The sequence below is a fragment of the Balaenoptera musculus genome, chromosome 7 (assembly GCF_009873245.2).
Source record: "Balaenoptera musculus isolate JJ_BM4_2016_0621 chromosome 7, mBalMus1.pri.v3, whole genome shotgun sequence".
Taxonomy (NCBI): Eukaryota; Metazoa; Chordata; class Mammalia; order Artiodactyla; family Balaenopteridae; genus Balaenoptera; species Balaenoptera musculus.
Genome location: NC_045791.1, coordinates 18,072,847 through 18,099,448, shown reverse-complemented (window position 1 = coordinate 18,099,448; position 26,602 = coordinate 18,072,847).

Here is a 26,602-nt window from a genome sequence, read left to right as displayed (position 1 = left end):
AGGGTGCCAGGTTTTCCATTTCAGCTCTGTGGTTTTCACTGACTTTGGCATTTTTCTCCCAGTTGTGACAGAAAGATGATAAATTTCGTTGGCGTAATTATTCTCATCCTAGTGTTTTTCTAGTAAGCACCCCAAATTATCTAGCCTACATTTTTCTTCTTCGGGCTGCCTCTGACACCCTACATTTGTTTTTCTCTCATTCCCCCAAGGCTGGTGAAGATATAAGAAAAATATACCACAGTTCCCTGGGATAAATTTGTTCTGAAGTTTAATTCAACAGTTGGAGAGCCTGCAATGTGCCAGGCTTTAGGCTAGGTGTTGCGATATAAAAATGAATTTAAACATTATCTTTGTTGTCAGTAAACTTTTCTCTTTTTGTCCTCCTCCTCTTCTTTTGTCATGATAGTAGTCCTTTTCCTCCTCAACATCTATTGAAAATTTACCCTATAGGAGCCACTGTGTTAATTTCTTATCTCATGTCTCATCTCAATTACATCTCCTAGCAACCCTGTGATTAGGTGCCATTATTCCCTTCTGCAGGTGAAGAAATAAAGACTTAAGTTAAATACCTAGCAGAGGAACTGAGTACAAGGTGAGGTCTGTTTGATTGCAGCTTCCACCCTCAGAACCACAAATGTATAAGACTTCTCAGGTGATTCTGTTATTCTCAACATTTGTAACAACTTTTCAGGACCTACTGAATAGGGTGAAGCTCTCAAGGTGCTTCATAACGGAGCCTCAGTTACCTTTCCAAGCTCCAGCTCCACTTCTGTGCACTGAGTTAACCTAGTAGGTGGAACTACTCAACTTTCCCTTTCATCCACTCTCTAAGCCATTGTGCACGTGGCTCCCTTTATCAGCAATGCCAGCAATGCCTTTTCCTTCCCTTCTCCATCTGTCAAAACCCTTCCTACTCTTCAAGGTGGCTCCAAAGCCCCATCTCCCTGAAACTCCCTCTGATCCTCTAAGAATAAATCATACTGCCTCCATGATTGCAAATCTTGGTAGAACTTCTCTTGCTGTTCGTAGCCCATTCTGCCTTGTTAACTGTTAACTTTTCACCCCCAATATCCTCAACCACTCTGCGTGTTCCTTAAATGGACCTTCCCCATCTTGCTAGCTCCATGATAACCTAGTACAATGTCTTATGAGCTCTGAGAAAATACTTGCTGAATTGAATATTTGTTTAGCTGCAGGAGATGCATGGTGCAATTTCAGATGCTATATATTGGGGGAAAATGTGTTCAATAATTCCAAGCTATAGTTTCTGAAATTCTCCACTCAAGGGTTCTTTAACAGAGTAGAGTCATTCAGGGAGGACTCAGAATGCTTTTTAAGAAATAGATAACTAACTACTAAAATTCTAAAGAATCATAGGAAAGATAAAGCTATTGTTTTATTCAACCCTGAGGCTACTCATGGAAAGAAAAAGTTTAATTTTTTTCAATGTATTTAAACTGAAAACAAAACAAAACAGAACAGTTTACTCATTTCTCTTACCCCTATTTACGCTTCTGGCAACCACCAATCTGTTCTCTGTATCTATGAGCTATGAGCTTAGTTTTTGTTTTGTTTTTTTTTTACATTCCATATGTAAAAGAGATCATATGGTATTTGTATTTTTGTGTTTGACTCATTTCACTTAACATAATGCCCTCAAGGTCCATCTTTGTTGTCACTCACAAATGGCAAGGTTTCTTTTTATGTCTGAATAATGTTCCAATGAATATATATACCATACGTATACCACATCTTCTTTATCCATCCATCCATTGATGAACACTTAGTTTACTTCCATAGCTTGGTTATTGTAAATAGTGCTGCAGTGAATATGGGGGTGCATATATGTCTTCAAATTAGTATTTTTGTTTTCTTTGGACAAATAGCCAGAAGTGGAATTGCTAGATCATATGATCATTCTATTTTTTAATTTTTTGAGGAAACTCCATACAGTAAGCCCCTACATACGAACCTTCAAGTTGTGAACTTTCAAAGATGCGAACTTGCATTCTCGTGTCCAATCACGTAAGTTAGTTCATGTGACTGGCATACATTGTCACGTGCAGCTTGCCCTCCGTCTCCTATTGCTGATGATCCTTCAGATCTACCATCTCCCACCTCCTCTCCCTCCTCCAGTCAGTAACTCTTCTTGCCTGTTCACGCGATGCCAGCTCCTGTATGCCAGCTGTTGTACTGTACTACTGTACTTTTTAAGGTACTGCATTGTAAGGTTAAAAATGTTTTCTTTATTTTTTGTTTGTTTGTTTTTTATGCATTATTTGTGTGAAAAGTATTATAAACCTATTACAGTACAGTACCATATAGCCAATTGTGTTAGTTGGGTAGCTAGACTAACTTTGTGGGACTTATGAACAAATTGGACTTACAAACGTGCTCTCGGAATGGAACTCGTTTGTCTGTAGGGGACGTGCTGTACTGTTTTCCATAGTGGCTGCACCAATTTACATTCCCACCAACAGTGCACAAGTGTTCCCTTTTCTCCACATCCTTGCCGACACTTTTTATTTCTTGTCTTTTTGATAACAGCCAACTGACAGGTATGAGGTGATATCTCATTGTGGTTTTAATTTGCATTTCCCTCATGATTAATGATGTAGAGCATCTTTTCATGTACCTGTTGGCAATATGTATGTCTTCTTTAGAAAAATGTCTATTCAGATCTTCTGTCCATTTTTTTAATCAGATTGTTTGTTTTTTGCTATTGAGTTGTATGAGTTCTTTATTATTCTTATCAGATATATGATGTACAAATATTTTTCCCATTCAGTAGGTTACATTTCATTTTGTTGATGATGTTCTTTGCTGTGTAGAAGCCTTTAGTTTGATGTTTGTTTATTTTTCCTTCTGTTGCTTTTACTTTTGGTGTCAGACTCAAAAAATCATCACCAAGACCTATGTCAAGGAGCTTACCACCTAAGTTTTCTTCTAAGGGTTTTATGGTTTCAGGTCTTACGTTCAGGTCTTTGATCCACTTTGAGTGATTTTTTTGTATGCTATAAGATAGAGGTACAGTTTCATTATTTTGCATGTGGCTGTCCAATTTTCCCAACACCATTTATTGAAGAGTCTGTCCTTTTCCCATTGCATGTTCTTATTATGTATATATTCAATTAACTTACATATATTTGGGGGATTAATTCTGGGTTCTTTATTCTGTTCCACTGATCTATGTGTCTGTTTTTTATGCCAATACCATACTACTTTAATCACTTAGCTTTGTAATATAGTTTGAAATCAGGGAGAGTAATGCCTCTAGTTTTGTTCTTCTTTCTTAAGATTGCTTTGGATATTCGGGGTCTTTTATGGTTTTATGCAAATTTTAGGATTGTTTGTTCTATTTCTGTGGAAAATGCCGTTGAAATTTTGATAGGTATTGCATTGAATCTGTAGATTGCTTTGGGTCATATGGTCATTTTAACAGATTAATTCTTCCAATCCATGAGCACAAAATATCTTTTGTTTTACTTGTGTCTTCAATTCCTTTCATTAATATCTGATAGTTTTCATTACATGGGTCTTTCATCTCCTTGGTTAAATTTATTCTTAGGTATTTTATTCTTTTCAGTGCAAGTTTAAATGGTATTGTTTTCTTAATTTCTCTTTCTGATAATTCATTATTAGTGTATAGAAATTCAACAGATATTTATGTATTGACTCTGTATTCTGTAACTCTACTGAGTTTGTCTATTAATTATAACAATTTTTTAATGGAATCTTCAGGGTTTTCCATATATAATATGTCATCTGCAAATAGTGACAGTTTTGCTTCTTTCCTTCCAATTTCAATGTCTTTTATTTCTTTTTCTTGCCTAATTGCTCTGTCTAGGATTTCCAATACTATGTTGAATAACAGTGGCAAGAGTGGGCATCCTTGTCTTGTTCCTAATCTTAGAGGAAAAGCTTTCAAACTTTTCACCATTGAGTATGATGTTAACTGTGGATTATCATATATGGCCTTTATTATTTGAGGGTACATTCCCTCTATACCCATTTTGTTGAGAGTTTTTCTTAAATGAATGTTGAATTTTGTCAAGTGCTTTTTTTGTGCATCTATTGAGATGGTCATATGATTTTTTTTTATAAATTTATTTATTTATTCATTTATTTAATTTTTGGCTGCATTGTGTCTTTGCTGCTGCACGCGGGCTTTCTCTAGTTGCAGTGAGCCGGGGCTACTCTTTGTTGCGGGGCGCAGGCTTCTCGTTGTGGTGGCTTCTCTTGTTGCAGAGCACAGGCTCTAGGCGCGCGGGCTTCAGTAGTTGTGGCACACAGGCTTCAGTAGTTGTGGCTCGCGGGCTCTAGAGCGCAGGCTCAGTAGTTGTGGCGCACGGGCTTAGTTGCTCCGCGGCATGTGGGATCTTCCCGGACCAGGGCTCGAACCCGTGTCCCCTGCATTGGCAGGCGGATTCTTAACCACTGCGCCACCAGGGAAGCCCAGAGATGACCATATAATTTTTATCATTAATTTTGTTAATGTGATATATCACCTTGACTGGTTTGCAGACTTGCAGCCTTACATTCCTGGAATAAATCCCACTTGATTATGGTATATGATCCTTTTAATGTATTTCTGAATTCAATTTGCTAATAGTTTATTGAGAATTTTTGCTTCTGTGTTGATTAGGGTTATTGGCCTGTAATTTTCTTTCCTCGTGATATCCTTGTCTGGTTTTGGTATCAGGGTAATGTTGACTACATAAAATGAGTTTGGAAGAATTCCCTCCTCTTCTGTTGTTTGGAAGAGTTTGAGAAGGATTGGTATTAATTCTTCTTTGAATGTCTGTAGAATTTACCAGTAAAGCTGTCTGATACTGGACTTTTCTTTTTTGAGAGGTTTTTGTTTACTAATTCAATCTCCTTACTACTAATTGGTCTATTTATACCATCTATTTTATCTTGGCTAAGTCTCAGTAAGTTGTATGTTTCTAAGGACTTGTCCATTTCTTATAGGTTGTCCAATTTTTTAGTGTATAATTGTTTTTAATGGTCTCTTTTGTATTTCTGTGGTATCAGTTGTAATAGCTCCTCTTTCATTTGTGATTTTATTTATTTGAGTCTTCTCTCTTTTTCTCTAGGTGAGTACAGCTAAAATTTGTTAACTTTATTTATCTTTTCAAAGAATCAGCTCTTACCTCCATTGATCTTTTTATTGTCTTCTTAGTCTCTATTTTATTTATTTCTGCCCTAATCTTTGTTATTTCCTTCCATCTACTAACTTTGGGCTTTGTTATTCTTTTTCTAGTTCCTTGAGGTGTAAAGTTAGGTCATTTATTTTAAACTTTTCTTGTGTCTTGAGGTAGGCATTTATCACTATGAACTTCCATCTTAGAACTACTTTTGCTGCATCCCATAAACTGTGGTATGTTACATTTCCATTTTCACTTGTCTCAAATTTTTATTTCTCTGTTGATTTCTTCTTTGACTTATTGGTTTTTCAGTAGCATGTTGTTTAATCTTTCATATTTGTGAATTTTTCAGTTTTCTTTGTGTAATTAATTTCTAGTTTCATACCATTGCGGTTGGAAAAGATGCTTGATTTGATTTCAACACTTTAAATTTATTAAGACTCATTTTCTGGCTTAATAACATATGATCTAGGTTGGAAAATGTTCCATGTGTAATAAGAGACAAAGACCCTTCTTTGTCTCTTATTACAGTCTTTGTTTTAAAGTGTATTATGTCTGATATAAGTATAGCTACTCCAACTTCTTTTGGTTTACATTTGCATGGAATATCTTTTTTCATCCATTTGCTTTCAGTTTGTGTATGTCCGTCTATCTAAAGTGAGTCTCTTATAGGCCTCATATAGATGGGTCTTGTTATTTTTTTACTTATGCAGCCACTCTCTGTCTTTTGATTGGAGAATTTAGTCCATTTACATTTAAAATAATTCTTGATAGGTATATGATTATTGCCATTTTGTTAATTGTTTTCTGGATGTTTTTGTAGTACCTCTTTGTTCCTCTCTTCTTCTTTTGCTCTTTTCCTTTGTGGTTTGATGACTTTCTTTAGTGGTATGGTTATATTCCTTTCTCTTTATCTTTTGTGTATTTACTAAAGGGTTTTGCTTTGTGGTTACCAAGGAGCTTACATACAACAACTTATGTTTATAACAGTCTATTTCAACTTAAGTTTTATCCCATTGTAAAGCTCAACATTATCACTTTCCACCCCACCTTTTATGTTTTTGATGCCACATTTTACATCTTCTTTCTCATGTATCTCTTAACTAATTATTGTAATCAAATTATTTTTACTACTTGTGTCTTTTAACCTTCTTACTAGCTTTATAAATGACTGGTTCAATACATTTACTATATTTTTAGCTTCCCAGTGAGATTTGTTTTTTCATATGTATTCTTGTTACTAGTTAGCACCCTTTCTTTTTATCTTAAAGAAACCCCTTTAACGTTTCTTGTAAGGATGATTTAGGGGTGATGAACTCCTTTAGCTTTTGCTTGTCTGGAAAACTCTTTATCTCTCCTTCACTTTTGAGTAATAACTTTGCCAGGTAGAGTATTCTTGGTTGGAAGTTTCTTTCTTTTAGCACTTTGAACATTCTGTATTGCTCCTTTTTGTCCATCAAAGTTTCTGGTGAAAAATCTGCTGCTAGTCTTATGGGGATTCCCTTGTACATAAGAAGTTGTTTTTAGCTTGCCTCTTTTAATTATCTCTCCTTGTCTTTAACTTTTGACATTTTAATTGTAATGTGTCCTGGTGTAGGTCTCTTTGGGGTCCTCTTATTTGGAACTCTTTGGGCTTCCTGGATCTGGATGTCTGTTTCCTTCTTCAGGTTAGAGAAGTTTTCAGCCATTATTTCTTCAAATAAGATTTCTGTCCCCTTCCCTCTCTCTTCTCCTTCTGGGTGCCCTATGATGTGAATGTTAGTCCATTTCATGTTGTCCCATAAGTCCTTTAATCTATCTTCACTTTTCTTTATTCTTTTTTTTCTGCTCTGAAAGGAAGGTTTTAAACAAACAAAATGAAGGGGAGCAGAATATGCCATCCCCAAATATGTCACTTTGGCATATTGACTTTTTTGAATTAAAGTTACTTAAGACACAGTCAGTGCAAGAAGAACACTCTGACCTCATTTGTCCTCCTGAAAGCAGGAAATACATCTTCCATATGAAAGGTACCCTCCCTACATCAGGAAGGTAGAAGGCATCCTTATCACCAGAGATAGGGAATTTATGGCCAAGAAGGCTGTATAAACAAACCTCGTTACTTCTTCACTGATTTGCTATCCCAAGCCCAAACCCCTTTGTCTTGTCAATTCTTCATAAATTTATTATTTTCTTGTCTAAAAGGTATAAATACTACCTGCTTTGGTCACTTCTTTGAGTCTCATATTTTTACGGACTCCCGTATGTACAAAATTAAATATGTTTAATTCTCCTGTTAATCTTGCTTATGTCATATTAATTATTAGACCAACCAAAGAACCTAGAATGGAGGAAGGAAAACATTTTCCTCCCTTACAAAAATAACATGAACGTGAAAGAAACAACTAAGCATAGTTAGCTATAAGGCCCTTACCACAGCTGACTTTTGAATGTAAAATCATGGAAAGGTAGCAGTGTGGATTTGTAAATTCAATTATGCTGTTTGTAGGACTAGGCTGTGTATGTATTCTGCACCCAGTTCCAGTGTGGGAGAGGGCGGTTGTTTCTTCACACCAAGAAATTCTTGGACACCACCTTGGTGTCCTATAACACTACTCAATTCTGACACTATCTACATGGAGATAGCATTAGATCCCACAGGTTAAGGGCTCAGTCCTACAAGGGGGTGCCCCTTCCTTCAGATGCCAATTGTAAGTCCAGGTTGTCACCTGTGCTTCTGACTGACTGGCTACAGATGGGAGGTTCCAATGACCCCCTTTCCTTGGGTTTGATTAATTTGCTAAAGCAGCTCACAGAACTCAGAAAAGTCTTTTACTTACTAGATTACTGGTTTGTTATAAAAGGATATAACTCAGAAAGAGCCAGATGGAAGAAATGCATAGGGCAAGGTATGAGGAAAGGGCACAGAGCTTCCATGCCCTCTCTGAATACACCATTCTCCCCAAATCTCCAACCCAGTTCTCCAAACCCCCATCCCTTGGATTTTTATGGAGGCTTTATTACATAAGCATACTTGATTAAATTATCAGCTACTGATGATTGATTCAATCTCCAGACCCTGTCCCCTACAAGGAGTCAGTAGGGGTGGAACTGGAAGTTCTAACCCTCTAATAACATGGTTGGTTCCTCTGGAAACCTACCCTTATCCTTAGGTGCCTTCCAAAAGTCACCTATTAATGTAACGATACACCTTTATTGTCCTTATCACTCAGCAAATGCCAAGGGTTTTAGGAGTTCTGTGCTAGGAATGTGCAAGAAGCCCAAATATATATTTCATATTATTAATTACAATATCACCAGTCTTGACTTTAGGGTGAGGTAGCCCCTCTTCTGTGTCACATGCCCTTATGCTCATGTCTGTTGATGCATTTACCGTGTATAAGTTCTTTGTCTCCCCTATTAAACGGTGAGTTTGCTGAGTGGTTGCTCAGTGGTACATGCTTAAAGAAATAGTTGTTTGAATTGAAGCAAGATTTGAATCCATTTCAGTAAATAAAATTACTTACCTATAAGGTGGGACCATACAGTAGTGACCACTTTCTTTCTTATGTAAATAACTCTTAGGCTTTTCTGTAGACCATCTTAATGTTTGGAAAGTGATGATAATAACCAGCACTGATTGTATGTGTAGAGCACACAAGATTCTATTTTAAGTGCTTCTATTCTGTTCTAAGCTTCTATTATTATCCTCTCTTACATATGAAGAAACTGAAGCATCGAGTTTAAGTAACTTGCTTATGGTTATGTATCCAGTAAGGGGTGGACTTCTACCAGAGCCCGATCATCACAATAATGCCCAACATAGTAATCTTATGCTTATGATTTAATTCTTTGCAAGTGCTTTAGCACATTCTCTATACATGCTTATGATTTAATTCTTTGCAAGTGCTTTTGCACATTCTCTTATATTATTCTTATTTACTTAGCAGCTTTAACAACTGCACTTTTTCCTGGAAGAACAAAAATAAAGAAGTGGTCAGCTGACCTCAAAGACTTTAGTATCTAGTAGGGATGACTTCAGAGTGCTGGCAACCTGGCTTCTTGTTCCGACATAGTTATTAAATATTGTGACGTTAGGCAAGCCATTTCATCTCTCTGAGATCAACTGGATGGTAGATTGGGATTAAATAATCATCAGAATTTCTAAGACACTTTTCATCAACAGAATATAGTGAATGTGCAATGTGTTCCATATCTTACAAGGTAGTTGTGACAGAACTAGGCTAAATCCCTGGAGTTAATCAGCTAGTTGTTTAGAAAGGGGCACTCTCTTATAGCTGACACTAAGCCCCTTTAGTTTTAGACGGAATATGAGGAGGAGTTTTACTTGTGTCTTTTGATTCAAAACTTAATAAAATTTACATCTAAAATGGATGTCTTGGGACTTCCCTGGTGGCTCAGTGGTTAAGACACCACGCTCCCAATACAGGGGGCCTGAGTTCGATCCCTGGTCAAGGAAGTAGATCCCATATGCATGCCACAACTAAGGAGTCAGCGAGCCACAACTAAGGAGCCCGCCAGCCTCAACTAAGACCCAGTGCAACCGAATAAATAAATAAAAATTCAAAAAAAATAAAATGGATGTCTTATTCCCTTGGTTATGGTTGCTGTGTATAGCTACACAGGCTATGCACTGTACAACTCCAGGGGCACCACTCACCTAAACTGTGATGAAAATGACACCCCGGGAATTGGACAGTGTAGTGACCCAATTCCTGACAACTCCATTTCCCATAAAAGCAGACCCTGTGACATTATTGATATTATTTCTATGTTAAGGCAAAACTCCATATTGTATAATGAGAAATTAACATAATGGGAGTGCCTCTGCAGGTCTGTGTGGTTGCAATTGCAGAGACATTTCCGATCTCTACATCTTTTTTATTTCTTGATCCAGCCTTATTTACTTTGTGTAGGTTCTAAAACTCTTCATGTGGTCACATGTGGCCAGTGTTCCCTCCTTCCTATGAGTACATGAAAGAAAACAAAATTGAGCCACTGATAGACTTGCAAGAGGAATATAAATCTGGGAGGAGATCCTGAGGGCATGGAGCAATTTCACCAGGCTCAAGGTCAGGATCAGAGATGAAGAGGGAGGCAGAACTGAAACTAGGAGTGAAGACAGAGTCAGTGATGAAGAATATTTGGCAGATTCAGCCTGGGAGAGGGAAGAAACAGAGCAGAAGAATCAGGACTTACATTTGTTTCAGCAGATTAGTTTTTTAATCCATAATCAAAGGTTCCAAGAGGCCCTCGTCTTTCTCTGGAAGGCATCCAATCACTTCTTTAGTAGTAATTAGTCTGAGGGGCCTGAAAAGTGGCTGTATCCCACAGGTATTTGCATTTTAAATATAGGCCTAGAGGGCTTCCCTGGTGGCACAGTGGTTGAGAATCTGCCTGCCAATGCAGGGGACACGGGTTCGAGCCCTGGTCTGGGAAGATCCCACATGCCGCGGAGCAACTAGGCCCGTGAGCCACAACTACTGAGCCTGTGCGTCCGGAGCTTGTGCTCCGCAACAAGAGAGGCCGCGACAGAGAGAGGCCCGCGCACCGCGATGAAGAGTGGCCCCCGCTCACCGCAACTAGAGAAAGCCCTCGCACAGAAACAGAGACCCAACACAGCCAAAAATAAATAAATAAATTAAAAAAATATATATATATATATAGGCCTAGAGATGATAGTAGAAGGTGATAAGTGAATTTTAAGTGATGGTTGGGAAAGACATTTTGGGAAGGTGACACTTCTTGGAATGTCTCAAATCAGGCAACCCCCTGCCTATGCTTGTGAAGCCCACCATGGTCCAAGTAGGGCACAAAGCACAAGAATACCCCAAACACTTGGTCCCCAAGGAAAAAATGTTTACCTAAAACTAAGGAACATTTTTCTTTTCACTTAATAATAGCTAATACATCGTCTGTATATTATTGAGTTCCTTTGTGTCATCTTTTAAAAACATTTTTGTTTTCATCATTAGACATTATCACTTATTACTCAGAGTCTGGAGGACAGGCAAAAAAAAAAAGAAAAATTTTTTTCCTTGCTCTCCTGGAGTGCCTTCATGGCTGTATAGCATTTGAAATGAAAGTCCCTAATTAGTTACTCAGTTCAAGATAATTGTCCGTATCACTCACCCAAGTAGCTGCAGAGTGTTCTAGCTCCCAGGAACGCCATCAGTTAGAAAATGCCAAACTCTCTACAATTTTTAATTCCAGATAACCATTCTCTGTTTCTGTATCATTCCTACATATATACATGCACACTCCTCACATCTTTGACTCATGATGTCCACTGACCTCTGGTATAGTTTTTAAATAAATGCTTATATTAATTATTTACACTTCAGAGTGATAATAGCCAAAATAATCTCCTTGCTTTTGAGGAAATGCACACAGGATTCAAATATTTTATTCCCTGAAAGACTTGGGGTGTTTTACATGCATGGAATTCTCATTCTGCTCTGCTCAGTGTTCTGATGTGTTGTAGAACACATGGCTAATTATTGCTCAAGAAGGGATTTGAATCCTTCAAACTTTTCCATTCTAGGCAACCTTTGGTAGAATGTCCTCTTGCATTCACCTATCAGTCATCCCCTTTGCCTTTCTAGTACTTGCTGGCAGGATTCCATGGTCCTCAAGCTCTCCAGCAGCTTGTACTGTGGCACGCTTCCTCTGCCCCCTCTCCTTGCACTGTGGGCAGTACTGCGTGCTCTGGGGTCTTCTCCCCTAGTCATAACACCTTTACACCCTGTAGTATAAAAAAAAATTTTTTTCAACTTTCTGCTCAGTTCTGGCACAGAGCTCCTAAACCCTTGGAATCTCCTGAGTGATAAAAGTGTCTTTTTTATGCTAATGAGATTATTCATGGTGGGAGGTTGACTGGGTTGGGAGGTAAGGGGGTAGAAGTGAGGGGCAACATAGTTTCAGAAAATACCAAGCCGTGATTAGAAGGTTGAAATTTCTAGCTCTACGCCTGGACCTCCAGGAAGAGGAAAGGGGCTGGAGAGTGAATTCAACCACCAATGGCCAATGATTTAATCAATCATGCCTACCTAATGAAACCTCCATAAAAATCCTTAATCAGTTGGGGTCAGGGAGCTTCCAAGCATGTGAACATATCCACATACTAGGCACAGGCCTCAAGAAACATACTTCACGTGACTTGGAAGAGGGAATGAAGGGGTGGTATTTTTTACGCTTAGAGGGTGGGGTGTGGTGTACAAAGGCTATTGCATCTCGCCTGTGTGGTTGCTTATCTGCTGTGACACCTAGTTGGTGTGGGGTGGCCTCCGGCTGCTTCTGATCTTTCACTTCAGCCTCTCTGAATCCAGGACTAGGTACATCTTAGCACCTTGACAGGTGCCAGCTTTTCACTCAGGAATGAGCCATCATTGAAGTTGAAGGCCTGGAGGTGGTGACAGCCAGTGCAGGGGGCAGTCTTTTCTGGTGACATCCAGCTCAGCCTCCCAGGTTCCCACTTGTTCTTACTTCCCACACTTCCTGTGCTGTTTCCCTTCCCTGTGGTCTTCGGGCTCTAGCACCAGGCACAAAACAACAGCCCACATAGTCTGTGTAACTGGCTGTCCCGCTGTGTAAGGTGCAATCCTTATCATGTATATTTCCTAGTAGTTCTAATTCTCTGGGCAAATCCTGACTGGCACGTAAGCCTCAATACTCACTCTCCTGTTCATTTCAATGATGACTACTGTCTTAGAACATGCCACTGGTCTCTTATCTCTTTCCACTCTGGCCTCCTACTATTCACTCTCTACCCAATAATTACAGGGTTCTTTTTATGATATAAATGGAATTGTATCACTTCCCTAAGTCAAAAGCCCCCCAAGGCTTTCCTTTACACTTAAGAACAAAATCCACACACAGGTCATTCCAGGACTGCCTGACTGGCCCCACTCACCTCTTCCATTTCCATCTCCACTTTCTGCCACATTCCTTCTCGCTACTATCTTATGCGCACAGGGCCCCTTTCACCTTTCTCTTCCAGAGGCAGCCTAGAAACATAGGGGAAGAAGGAGAACATTAAGCAAGGTTAGAACCAACCTTAACACCATGAAAACAAGCTTATTATAAGCCAAATAAGATGGAAACAGAATTCAAAATATTTTGGGTCATGATCCACAGTAAGAAAATACACTTGACATTGCAACCTAGCATGTACATGCAACACACACACACACACACACACACATGCACAGCAGTCATTTCACTAAACAATATAATATGGTCCTTATGTGGTCTACACTCTGATACTTCCTTTTCTAAGCTATTCCCTCCTCTTTCCTCCCCTACTCTCCCCGGACCTCCTCTTCCCTTAGAAAAAATGTTGACCATGAACCACAAATTAATTTCATGACTCACTGATGGGCCATAACTTGCCATTTGAAGCACATTAGATACAAAAGAGAGGTTTGGGGGTGGGAGACTAGGGCTTTTAGGACTCTGAACCCCGAGAACCACTAGAGAATAAGAAAAATTGGCTGGTGGTAGATCGTTGACTTTTGGTTCAACCTCTGTCATTTGTATTTGGTTTGCTCTTCTGAAAAGGAATCAAGACCTGGGCTGTAGGTTCTGAATGCTTTCTTTGCTTGTATGTTAAAATGTAAGTCTCATAAGGGTATGGTCCATGTTATCTTGTTCACGTTCTAGGTATCAGTGTCCTCATCTTAAAATAAGGACAATAATAATTCCTACCTTATGTAGTTATTGTGAAGATTATATGAGGGAATGTAACAAAAGGACCTAGCATGTGCCTGCATGTAATAAATAGCCAATAGGTGTTAAGGTGTGGGCTAGGCAATACCTAAAAGGCAGATGTTACTAGCATCATTTTGTGTCATAGAAACAGAGACTCAATGAGTTAAAGTAAATTTGCACCAGATCCCACAGTTTTCCAGTATTTCGTTTTCCTGACCCAGTTTGGAACCACTTAGAGGTAAACAAAGAAGCTAGTCACGTAGGGATTGAAATATCTGTAAGAATGTGACCTAGGTATGTGGCAACAATGGGTGCACACTCAGAGGCAACCCCAAGGACCCACAGGCCTCCCCGGTAGGGGTAGAGTCTGTCCCCCATGAGTGTCCCACGTGCAGGCCAAGGAGATGCTCAAGAGAAAGGAAAGGGCTGAGTTCCATACACCCAGCTTCCGTGCTAGAAAATATCCATCCAACGATTCACTCTGTCTCCCCGAGGAAGACCAAGAATGTTACTCTAATGGGTGTTCTTCCAGGTGAGACCTACTGCCTGGGGAAGAGAGCTTCCCTGCAACAGTTCCTGGCCTTTTTCCTCTCCTGGCACATCCAGTTAACCACTAAGCCTGTGGTCCACCAGCCCTCAGGGAAGGAGATCAGTATCTCTCAGGGCAGGCCTGTCCCCATCTTCCTGAGACTGATCTCCCCAAACAAAAATCCAGTGTTTGTCCTCCCAAGAGCGCTACTGGGCACTCCTGAGCACTTTGTCCTTGAAACTCTGAAATGGGTTAGAACAGCAGATCTGGAATTAAACTCTGACCGCCCTAAATTCACAGCCACAGTTTTGGAATGAAGGGTGGTCATGGCATATGGGGAGAACACCTGGAGCGTAAGCAAGACAATCCAATAAGGTTTAGGAGGAAAATGTTCAAACTTTTATTGATTTTTACTAAAAGTGGGAGAAAGGAATTAATCTTTACTAATGTCACGTATATAGATACATAGATTTGGGCTATATGTCAGCAGGTCCTCTGCTCTCTTAGTCAGGCAAGATGCTGAATGAAGGAAGGTGTTCCACAGCTGAGAGGGCTTATCTGTAGTGCCACACTTGGTTTCAGCATACCATGTTACACGGGCTGGGTTCACTACAATTACACGTTATCTCTCTTTAACTAAACTGATCTTCACCAAATGGGCAAATGGGTTGAAATGAGTTCTGCAACACAACCACATAAAACAAACCAGCATATGAACCTATCATAGATCCAAGATGATAAAAGCAAGCCTAATCAGGTCCAAGAAAATAGAACAGCTGATACTTCTACTTCTAGGATGAGTACTTCTTCAATGATATTGCGAAGGAAAAATAATCTTGTAAGATCTGATAAGAAATGGGACAAAGCATTGAAAATCATTTGCAAGAAAACTAGCTGACAGAATGAATTTACATCCAGGTTTAGTAAAGACAACCCTAACCCCAAATGTATACTTTCTCTTGAGGTATTAACTATTGGTGATATAAAGCAACCATAATTATCAAAATATATAAGATAATTCTTATGATTCTTATGTGATTTTGTTATAATTACCTATTTGATGTGGGTATATATTAGTACAGTAATACATGCAAAAATTTTACACATTAAATTTTGAATGTCTGTATATAGATATATAAAATTTTACTGAGGAAGTAGATAATCAGGTCAGAACAAATTTGGAGACTACTCTTATAGAAGCCTTCAAGCTTATTGCAGTCTGCCCTAAAGCTCAGCAGAAAGGAATTCTGGAAGCAGATGGGAAACTGTTCTCACCCATGAGGGTATGGGACCAGTAAGGGCACCACAGGGCCAAACAGAGGTCAAGTTAAAGTTGGAAGCTCCCTTTTTATTTTTCAAGAAGCCGAAGATTGATCACACACATATTTCCTCAGAGCTTTAAAATATTAACATGCATTGAGAATCCTTGAGAGGTGGGTAATATTCAGCATTTCCTTGAATGATTACAGAATCCTGTGTGCCTTTGGGGGTGGTGTGTGTGTGTGTGTGTGTGTGTGTGTGTGTGTGTGTGTTGCATCTCAAAGGGCTTTTGCTTCATAGACCCCAGTTGTGAAGAAACACTGAGATAGACAATTATTTCCCTTTTCTTCTTACATTTCATTTGCAAATGATATCAGCAGGTCCTTCGAGCAAAGGCCATTTTGTCATGAGCCTTTCCCTCTTTGGACCTCAGACAGCTCTCTAAATAGGCACAGCTCTATTTAAAGCTGTTCACATAAGTTTTAAGCAAGAAAGTCCTAAGGAAGTATTTAAGCCTGGTAGTTTGTATTTAAGTGCAGGTGTTGTATATACATTGTAAGGGGTGGCTGGTTTTCCATGATATAATTTGAAAGGACTGGTTGCTCACTCATGCATAGGTGGCTTGGCCCCATGGAAGATGACCATCTTAGTAATAGCCATGACTAAAGTACATTCCAGTTAACCCCTGTAGTAGGCAGAATAATGGCCCCCAAAAGATGTTTGCGTCCTAATTCCCAGAGCTTGTGAATATGTTACCTTACATGGCAAAAAGCACCTTGCAGATGTGATTAAATTAAAACTTTGACATAGGGTGATTATTCTGAATTTTCTGGATGCATGGGCATCTGGTGTGATTGCTAATACAATCACCATGACCCTTAAAAGTGAAGGAGGAAAATGTAACCACAGGGTTCTTAGAACTGGAAGGAAGCAGAAGATGTGACTGTGGGAGAATGGTCAGAGAGATACAGTGCTGCTGGTTTAAAGATGGAAGAGGGTCATGACCCAAGGAATGGGGGTGGCCTCAAGATGCTGGAAAAGGCAAGAAAATGGGTTCCTTTCTAGGGCGTTAAGAAAGGAACACAATCTGCTGACACCTTGCCTTTAGCCTAGTGAGAAGCATGACGGACTTCTAACCTACAGAACTACAAGGTAATAAATTTGTGTTGTTTCTAGCCACATGCCGTTTGTGGTAATTTTGTTATGGCAGCAGTAGGAAAACTAATACAGCACTATAGAAAGACCTCTTGGCTTTCTTCTTTCCTCTCTTTTCTGTCTCTCTGGGGTAGACTGGTCATGTCTTTGCTCCTGTACCACTGGAACCTGCTGAAGAATTCCCTCATCTCTCCTGATCCAGGTGTCTCAGGGCCCCATAGACTACTGGCATGGCTCCTTCTTCCGAAGTGGCAAGAGCTGAGATTTCTACTTTGTCTTGGGGTAGGGATCCTCCCTGGCTCCTCACCACAGGATTCATGGAAGGCAAAAGGCAGCATTAAACCTTGTTTAATTGTTCTACTTGCATCTGGAAAATTTCTCCCATTTGGAAAAAGGAAAAGGAAAATAATCTTTAACCAGATTAAAACTGATTCTGAATAATTGTCCTCAGGGTTTGATCTACTTAAATGATCAATCTGCATAAATCAACATCTGCCCTACTCTCAACTTCCTGAAGCTTAATCATTCCATAATTGTTGTTGTTGTTGTGTGTGTGTGTGTGTGTGTGTGTGTGAATTAGCCAGATTATCATGTCAAATCACTCCTTAATTCCCAAGACAGCACAGACACAACTGTAAAGTGACATATACACTCCATTTATATACTTTAAATACTTTATTAATAATGTATCTTCTTGGGAATTCCCTGCCTGTCCAGTGGTTAGGACCCCGCGCTTTCACTGCAGCAGCTCGATCCCTGGTCAGGGAACTAAGATTCCGCCAGAAAAAAAAAAAAAGTATCTTCTTATCCTAGGTTAGCAAGGTGGTAGATTTTAATCCAACCATGTTAATAATCACATTAAATGTGATCAGTTTAAACAAACCAGTTAAAACACAGATTGTCAGAATTAATAAGAAATCAAGACCTAACTATGCTGTCTACCAGAAACCCACTTTAAATATAGACACATCAATAAATTAAAAATAAAAGAATCAAAAAATATATGCTATGTAAACACCAACCATAAAAAAAGTTGGAGTAGACTAGTATTAAAACACGTAGGTTTCAGGCAAGGGGTATTATCAGGTAATGAGGATATTGCAAAAAGATAAAAGGGTTGACCATCCAGGAAGACATAATAGTTATAAATTGTGTATGTACCTAGCCACAGAGCTTCAAAATAAATGAAGCAAAAAACTGATAGATAATGAAGGGAGAAGTAGACAAATTTACAATAATAATTGGAGATTTTAACATTCTGAGTATTTAGTAGAGCAAGCAGATGGGCAGTAAGAATATAAACTCTGAATAACACTAGAGTGAATGACAGAGTGAATAACACTCTGAATCTTGACCTAATTGACATTTACAGACTATTCCACCCAGCAACCATTCTAGACCACACATTCTTTTCAAGTGCACATAAAAAATTCACCAATGTAGACCATATCTGAGGCCATAAAACAAACCTTAACAAAGTTAAAAAGAATAGAAATCATGAAAGTAGGCTCTTGGACCATTACAGAATTAAACTAGATATCAATAGCAGAAAGGTATTTGAAAAATTCTTAAATATTTGGAAATTTAACACATTTCTGAATGACAAATGTATTAAAGAGGAAATCTCAATAGAAATTTAAAAATAATTTGAAATTAAATGAAAATCCAACATATAAAAATTTGTGGGATGCAGCTAAGTCAGTACTTAGAGGAAATTTTATAGCATTGCATGCTTATATTAGAAAAGAAGAAAGGTCTCTAACTGGTAATCTAAACTTCTATTTTAAGAAATTAGAGAAGAAAAACAAAGTAAACCCAAAGCAAGCAGAAGGAAGGAAATAATAAGTGAAAGAGTAGAAATTGATAAAATTGAAAACAGATAAACAATAGAAAAAATTTCATGAAACCCAAAGCTGATTCTTTGGGAGAAAACAGCAGCAACAAAAACAGTAAAATTGAATTGATAAACTATTAAGCAGACTGAGTAAGAAAAGAAGGAGAAGACAAATTAGAATTCTTCAGATTTTCTGTAAATGTAAAATTATTTCAAATGATAATGTTTTAAAAGATATAGGGCTATTCTCTCACCATAAAAGATGACTGTATTATATACTCAGTAAATATTTGCTGAAACAAATTGAACTAGATATCCTGGTAACATGGAGCAGAGATTAAGATCTGACAATAAATGATTTATTTGCCAATTTATGTTACCTCAAAGTTTAAGTGCTATCTGTAAACTGAGATTTTTGCCTGCAGTTTAGTTTGTGCAAGTCAGTGTTTAGATTCCTTAAAATAATTTTTAAGTTATTTCATAAAAATATTAGAATTGTATATTTGAATTTTGATTATGATCTTTTTACCAGAAAATCTAGTCAAGAGTCTAACGTAGGGTCAGTTGCGAGTGCACTTCAATAAATGAGTTCTGGTGTATCGTTTGAAGCTCAGTGCACTTAGTGAGCTTAGCCAAATTTTCCTTTGACCTGGGGTTGGATGGGTGTCTATTTTGGATGACTATCTAGGGAAAGTTCAATTCCCGTTCTATGCTATTACCTGGAATTTATATAGCTCTGACCTAGTAAATACCGCTCTTTCATATTGCCTTTATACATTATAATTGCTTACGTGGTTGTCATAGTCATGGCTATATTCATCATTAATTTACCCATCAAAGTGAAATCATTGCTTGCAAGGAATTCCATTCCCAGTGCCCACCAGGTCCTCCTGTACAGAACAGGTGCAGGCAAATATTACAAAACCCTGGTCCTGCACAGTGTCTTTTTGTATTTGAGTTTTACTGAGAGAAGCACGTGTTATTTGAACCTCTTCCTACTGTGCCTAGCTTGAAGAATTTTTGAAGCTGGTCTGAACGTGTTTTGTTCCTCCCTGTGGGGTCTCTTTCTCTCACAACTTCTGTTCTCCCATCCCTCTGGGGGTTGCTTGTGTATGCATTTTTCTCTTCCTCAATTCACTCCCAAGCTTTATCATTTTACTTTTGACTTTGGCTTTGTTCCTTCAAAAAGTTTGACAAGCCCTCCAGGGGTAAGAGCAAAATGATCCAGGAAGGTAGTGATTGAAAATAGATGTTAAATTCTCAGTATTGCTCTGCTAGATTAATTTGTTTTGAAATTTTGGGCGATGAGGGGAAAAAGAAAACCCTGTATTTTGAAAAGAAACAACCCGAGCTGTATATAATACAGTTTTGCCATCGAAACGTTTGTTTCTACAAACTTAAGTGTAAATTTCCATACAAAGTTCTCCACTGGCAGTCTGTGAGTTAGTTTCACTTGTCTTTAGTTAGCTTTAATACACTCTCTAGCTAGACAAACAAAAGGTCGTTTGAGCCAACTACAGTCCTGGATTGATGGAAATCTAAAGACTCACGTAGATTCACATTTAATATGTTTTGCTCTGGTATTTGGAGTAATACCAGCTTTACGGGGAGAGGGTGAAGAGTTTGCGAGGCGGAAAGGCAGAAGGGAAGAAGGCGGTCAATAGGAAGGTGAAAGACACAGTGAAATGCCATTCTAACACTCTTTAGAATGTCCCACATCACCCGAGACCCTTTAGATGAATGATTTTCAGTATGTTTTATATCCCAGCCCACAGTCAAGACATGCAAACACACACACATTCACAGGCAGATATATGAAACATAATTTCATAAAACAATATCTTTCCTTATACCTGACAAATGCTGATGTTTTCTATTCTATGTCCTTGGAAATTGTTGGTCACAAACGACTAAGTTAATTTCATGACCCACTAGTATGTGGCAACCTGCGGTTTGCATAACACTGCTGTAGAGATTGGTGACTATTCATTTCTGTGGATGAATTCTCACATTTTCTTATTTTTCAGTAAATGTTGTCAGTCTTCTTTTTCTCATCTCAGGCAGTGGCCAGTACTATTTTTTAAATGGATCATGACTTCTGACCTAGTTAAAGGCTTGGAGATGTAAATAAAGGGAAGATTGAAACCCTGAAAGCCCAGGGCTTGAATGTCAGGAAAGTAAATTCACAGAGCAGACCTGTTGGGAACAAATGGGAGATTATGTGACAATGAAAAGAAATAGACAAAGAAAACCTGTTAATCACAGTCAGAATCTGAGAGTTTAACATAAGCAAAGCCCACATTCTGTTCAGTAAAATGCATGAGTTTATAGATAAATAAATATTCAGATTTCGTCCAATATCAGTACATTGTATAGAAGGAGATATTGGTAGCCCCTGCCTCAGTGGGAGAATAATGGACTCCAAGAATTTAATTGAATCCACCCATGGAACAACAGGGGTAAATGCTATTAAAGGTCAATGTCACTCCTGAGTAAGAGCCCCACCCCCATTCCAATCAAAAAAGCAATGCAGCTCTATTTTACATAATAGGGGGACTACTGACTGCTCAGCTCACTACCTTCTGGAGAAAGAACTTTCTATCATTCGTGGAAAAGGTACCTATGCTGAGTGGTTCTCCAGTATGGGCTGCACATATAATCGAAGGTGAGCTTTGTATAAGTACTGATTCAGATGAGCCATCAGGATGAATACAACTTAAATGAAAGGAAATAAATGCTGGCAAACACCAAAAAGGAAATCTGAGCGGAGGGCTCACAACTGACTATTGGATTTTGCCCTCCTTCCCACCCATTTCCACTCCAGCTGTTCTGAGAGACTTGGGAGGAAAAGGGTGTCAGACTTTCCAGCTGAAGCCCCGGGGAGTCCACACCCTTCCTACTCAAAGTGTGGTCCACACACCAGCTGTATCAGCATTACCTGGGAGCTGGTTAGAGAGGGTGGAGCAAATGACAGCAGCCCTGGCTGTTGCTAAGGGAAGAATGAAAGGACCCCTTGTGCTACAGGCATGTTTTCAAATAGAGAGACTCAAGAAAGAGGGTAACTCCTATACTGTTGGTGGGAATGTAAATTGGTGCAGCCATTATGGAAAACAGTATGGAGGTTCCTCAAAAAACTAAAAATAGAGTTGCCATATGATCCAGCAATCCCACTCCTGGGCATATATCTGGACAAAACTCTAATTCAGAAAGATACCTGCACCCCTATGTTCATAGCAGCACTATTCACAATAGCCAAGATGTGGAAACAACCTAAATGTCCATCGACAGACGAATGGATAAAGAAGATGTGGTACATATATACAATGGAATATTACTCAGCCATAAAAAAGAATGAAATAATGCCATTTGTAGCAACATGGATGGACCTAGAGATTATCATACTGAGTGAAGTAAGTCAGACAAAGAAAGACAAATGCCATATGATATCACTTATATGTGGAATCTAAAATATGACACAAATGAACTTATTTACAAAACTGAAACAGACTCAGAGATATAGAGAACAGACTTGTGGTCACCAAGGGAGGGGGGTGGGGAAGGGATGGATTGGGAGTTTGGGATTAGTAAATGCAAGCTGTTATATATAGTGTAGATAAACAACAAGGTCCAACTGTATAGCACAGGGAACTATATTCAATATCCTGTAATAAACCATAATGGAAAAGAATATGAAAAAAAAAAAAAAAGGTAAGACAGTTCCTTTTACTCACCCTGTATGACTGAGGGGAAGAGAAAGGTGTCCAACATTTGGCTTTCTCAGATACTTCCCCCTATAACACAACTGATAATGAAATTTCTGAATCACATGAAATGAAAATTCAGAGGGTTACTTGCTTCCTGTAATACAACGTAGGCACCATAAGATCAGGGAATTTTATCTGTTTTATTCCCTGCTACATCCCCAATACCTGAAACATCTTCCATTTCTCCTACCCCCATACAGACACACACTCTCATACACACAAGCAAGCTCTATATATTGGTTTGGCTGGGATAGGCTCTGTTGCAGTAACAAACAACAAACAACAAAGCTTCTCATTTATATGCAAGGTCGATGTAGTTCAGTAGAGGAGCTCTGCTCATGGTGTTACCAAGGGACCCAGGCTGATGGAGACTTCATCTCAACCTGTGCTTCTCAAGCACCATGGAAGAGGTAAATCAGCTTTGAAAGGCTTCAAAGTGACCTAATACTTTCACTCACGTTTCTTTGGACAAAGCAAGTCACATGGCCATGCCAAGCCTCAAGAGGGCAGGAGAGTGAGACCATATCATGCATCCAGAAGGAAGAAAAGGAGAAATATCTGGTGAACCACACTAATGACTACCAAGACTAAAGAAAGCTGATGAATCAAGTTCTATGGAAACATACATGAGAGAATAATTACTTTTCCTAATGAGGGGAAACAATACAACTTTCAACACACTTCCAAATCTGGACCTGTTCGAAGAAATTGGAATTGTTTTTTACGTAGACCCATATTAATTTCTTTTTTAAAAATAAATTTATTTATTTATTTAATTTTGGCTGCGTTGGGTCTTCATTGCTGCACGCAGGCTTTCTCTAGTTGTGGTGCACGGGATTCTCATTGAGGTGGCTTCTCTTGTTGCGGAGCATGGGCTCTAGGCGTGCGGGCTTCAGTAGTTGTGGTGCGAGGGCTCAGTAGTTGTGGCTTACAGGCTCTAGAGTGCAGGCTCAGTAGTTGTGGCACACGGGCTTAGTTGCTCCGCAGCATGTGGGATCTTCCCAGACCAGGGCTCGAACCCGTTTTCCCCTGCATTGGCAGGCGGATTCTTAACCACTGCGTCACCAGGGAAGTCCTTAATTTCTTAATGCAAGAAAATATTCTCGGGCTTCCCTGGTGGCGCAGTGGTTGAGAGTCTGCCTGCCAATGCAGGGGACACAGGTTCGAGCCCTGGTCTGGGAAGATCCCACATGCCACGGAGCAACTAGGCCCGTGAGCCACAGCTGCTGAGCCTGCGCGTCTGGAGCCTGTGCTCCACAACGGGAGAGGCCGTGATAGTGAGAGGCCCGCGCACCGCGATGAAGAGTGGCCCCCGCTTGCCACAACTGGAGAAAGCCCTCGCACAGAAACAAAGACCCAACACACCCAAAAATAAATAAATAAATTTAAAAAAAAAAAAAAAAAAAAAAGAAAATATTCTCCACTTCTGAAATAAATCATATATTTCTCTGCTCTTTTTCTCATTTCATTCTCCCCGAATGGAATGTTCCCCTTCCTCATTTCTTCAGGCATTTGATGGATTCTTGTGATATCAGTATAGAAATGTGGGCTGGAGCCTGTAATGTTAGGTAGATTCATAGCTGATGAATGATTTGAGGTTGTTTGGATGAAGATCTTCAGTAGTCTGCCAAGGTTTTCTCTCTCCTTTGACAATTTTTATCATGGATCTGGATTAAGACATGGAAGGCATAATATACCATATTTTCAGATGACATGACATTGGCGGGGGCGGGGGGGAGAGGCTAAGTCATGTTGGCTAAAAAGAATCAGAATCCAAAAAGATGTTGTAACAGAAATATAGGGAAAACCACAGGATGAACTTAACAATAGGCAAATGAAATCCTTACTTCCAAGTAAAAAAAAAAAAAGACAATTACATAAATACATATTTACATATCACTTTGTTCCAATACAGAGGTATGGTAATCTTTGAAAATATATGGAATTAAATAAGGTCATCTAAATTAAAAGTAGATGAGATAGAATAAAGAAAACAAAAGTTGGGGCAAAGAAGGAGCCAAGAAAGGAGGTTAAAATTCCCTATCATGATGATGTACGAGGTATGGGAAAATGTATAAAAACAGGATGGATAGATACGGTGTTCAGGATGATTGTGGACAAAACAGCATTCGACATGACTCAGGATGGAGTCAGGACAGGCCTGACAAGAAGAGGTCAGCTTATGTGTCAATTCTGATCGATTGGTAGGTGGATTCTTGGAGCAGTGTGTGAGGAGGGCTTCTGAGACTGGGTCTAGCAGCAACAGATTTGGTCATATGTGGAAATGGGGTGGAACAGCCTTTGTATGGGGTATTTGGCAATCCCAGGCCAAATGCCCCCATTTGGTGCTAGAAAATGTATACAATCAGGGAGACAGATGTCAAAGCAAAATGGTCAGGAGTGAGGAAAATAGCTTGGGTTTAGTTAAGCGGTAGGTCCAGTGGCGGGCTCATTCAACACCAATGCCAACTCTCTCTCAGTGCATGGAAACTACTTGGGCCACCTATTACAGGACCTGAAGCCTCCTTCATAAATATGGAGGGATTTTGGTGGATGCTAGGATGTATTCGAAACATTTGGCTTGGGAAAGGCAGCCCCTGATACGCAAGTCTTCCACTTTGGAATTCCTTGCACCATCAGAGAGTATTTATTACGCTGCCTTCTGCTTCCATTTTCCATCCTGGAGTCCCTAGTCCCCCATCTATGCTATCACGGGTGTTGTTCAAGACAGAGCAGGGATGGTCATTTCTGATAATTGCCAAGTCACAGCTCCCTACTTTCCACCTGCAACTGTCACCCCAGGAGTGCAAAAGAGGGAAAGGTTCCTGTACTGTGAGTTCTGAGTTTAACTTACACAAGTTCTGGGAAGGTGGTTTCTGCCCCCAAAATGGAGAACTTGGAGAGAGATTTACATGGAGTAGATAGCATGGGATGAAGGTGTACCAATTAGCTTTTGCTACATAAGATGTCACCAAAGTCCAATATCTTAATAACTTTTCTTATTTCTCATGATTCTGTGGGTTGACTGGCCATTTCTTCTGGTCAGCTGATTTCTGCTGTCTGCTGGTGGCTTAACTGTGGCTGAGTAGGCTACGACCAACTCTCTCACCTGTCTCGTTGTTGGCTTTATATCATTTGGGTGAGAAATGGCCATGCAGTGTTCCCAAGAGCAAGAGAGAGCAAGTCTCAATGCACAAACACTTTGCAAGTCTTTGCTTGTATCACATTTACTGTTGTACCATTGGCCAAAGCAAGTCATGATGACTACACCTGAATCCAAGAGATAAGTATGTATTCTCTACCATTGGATTCAAGAGGGGAGATATCGATTCCACCACTCCCCCTTAAAAGGACCTGCTAAGTCACATTGCAAAGAGGTGTGTGTATAGGTATGGAAGGTCTTTGTGGCCATTTTTGCAGCCTGCCACAGAAGAGGGCACCTGCTTATCCGTGCTGAGCAACAAAATCAATCCTTGCAGATTGTCCTCCCATCCCTGTGTTTTAAAACTGGAACTGGAATCCCACTGTCCCATTGGAACGCTTTCAAAGATGTTGGAAATTTGGTCCTCAACATTCAACTTTAAAATGACCTTTAAAAATACAACCCATTGGTAATTTGAGTTTTACCTGTCTTGTTGGCTGAAATGGAGTTGCAGAAATGGGCTAGTGCCTTTCTTGAAAAAAAAAAACATTCTGTATTCTGACGGTACAGATGGACACATCTGAGGTGGACACAGGTGATAACCTCCTGATTTGAGTTTGAAGTTTGCCCTGTTTCATTTTTGGCTGGTTATAGTCAGAGCTGCTATTTTCATTGTAGAGCCAAATGATTATTTATATTTCTCTTGGATCATTCTTTATACACCATTCGCAATGACACGCTAAGCACAAGGGACTGAATATTTACATCCAAAATTCTGAAGTGAATATTCTGTCTTTGGCAGATACAATTGCTCAGGGCTGTAAGGCCCAGTAATAAAGAACCATAAGTCACTTATGGATTGTACGTTGCTGCAGCGATGGCTTTCAAGAAGCTGAAGCTCGAAATCTCCCCGCTTCTCACTCTCACTCTGCGTCTGAGTGTGACTGAGGGTTGCTTGGGTGTTGCTTGTTAAAGAAACCTGGAAGATGACGAAGAAAACTTTTTTTGATTTTTCCTAATGGCTAACCCCTCAGAGTTATTTTTATAAATGGAGTATTGTTA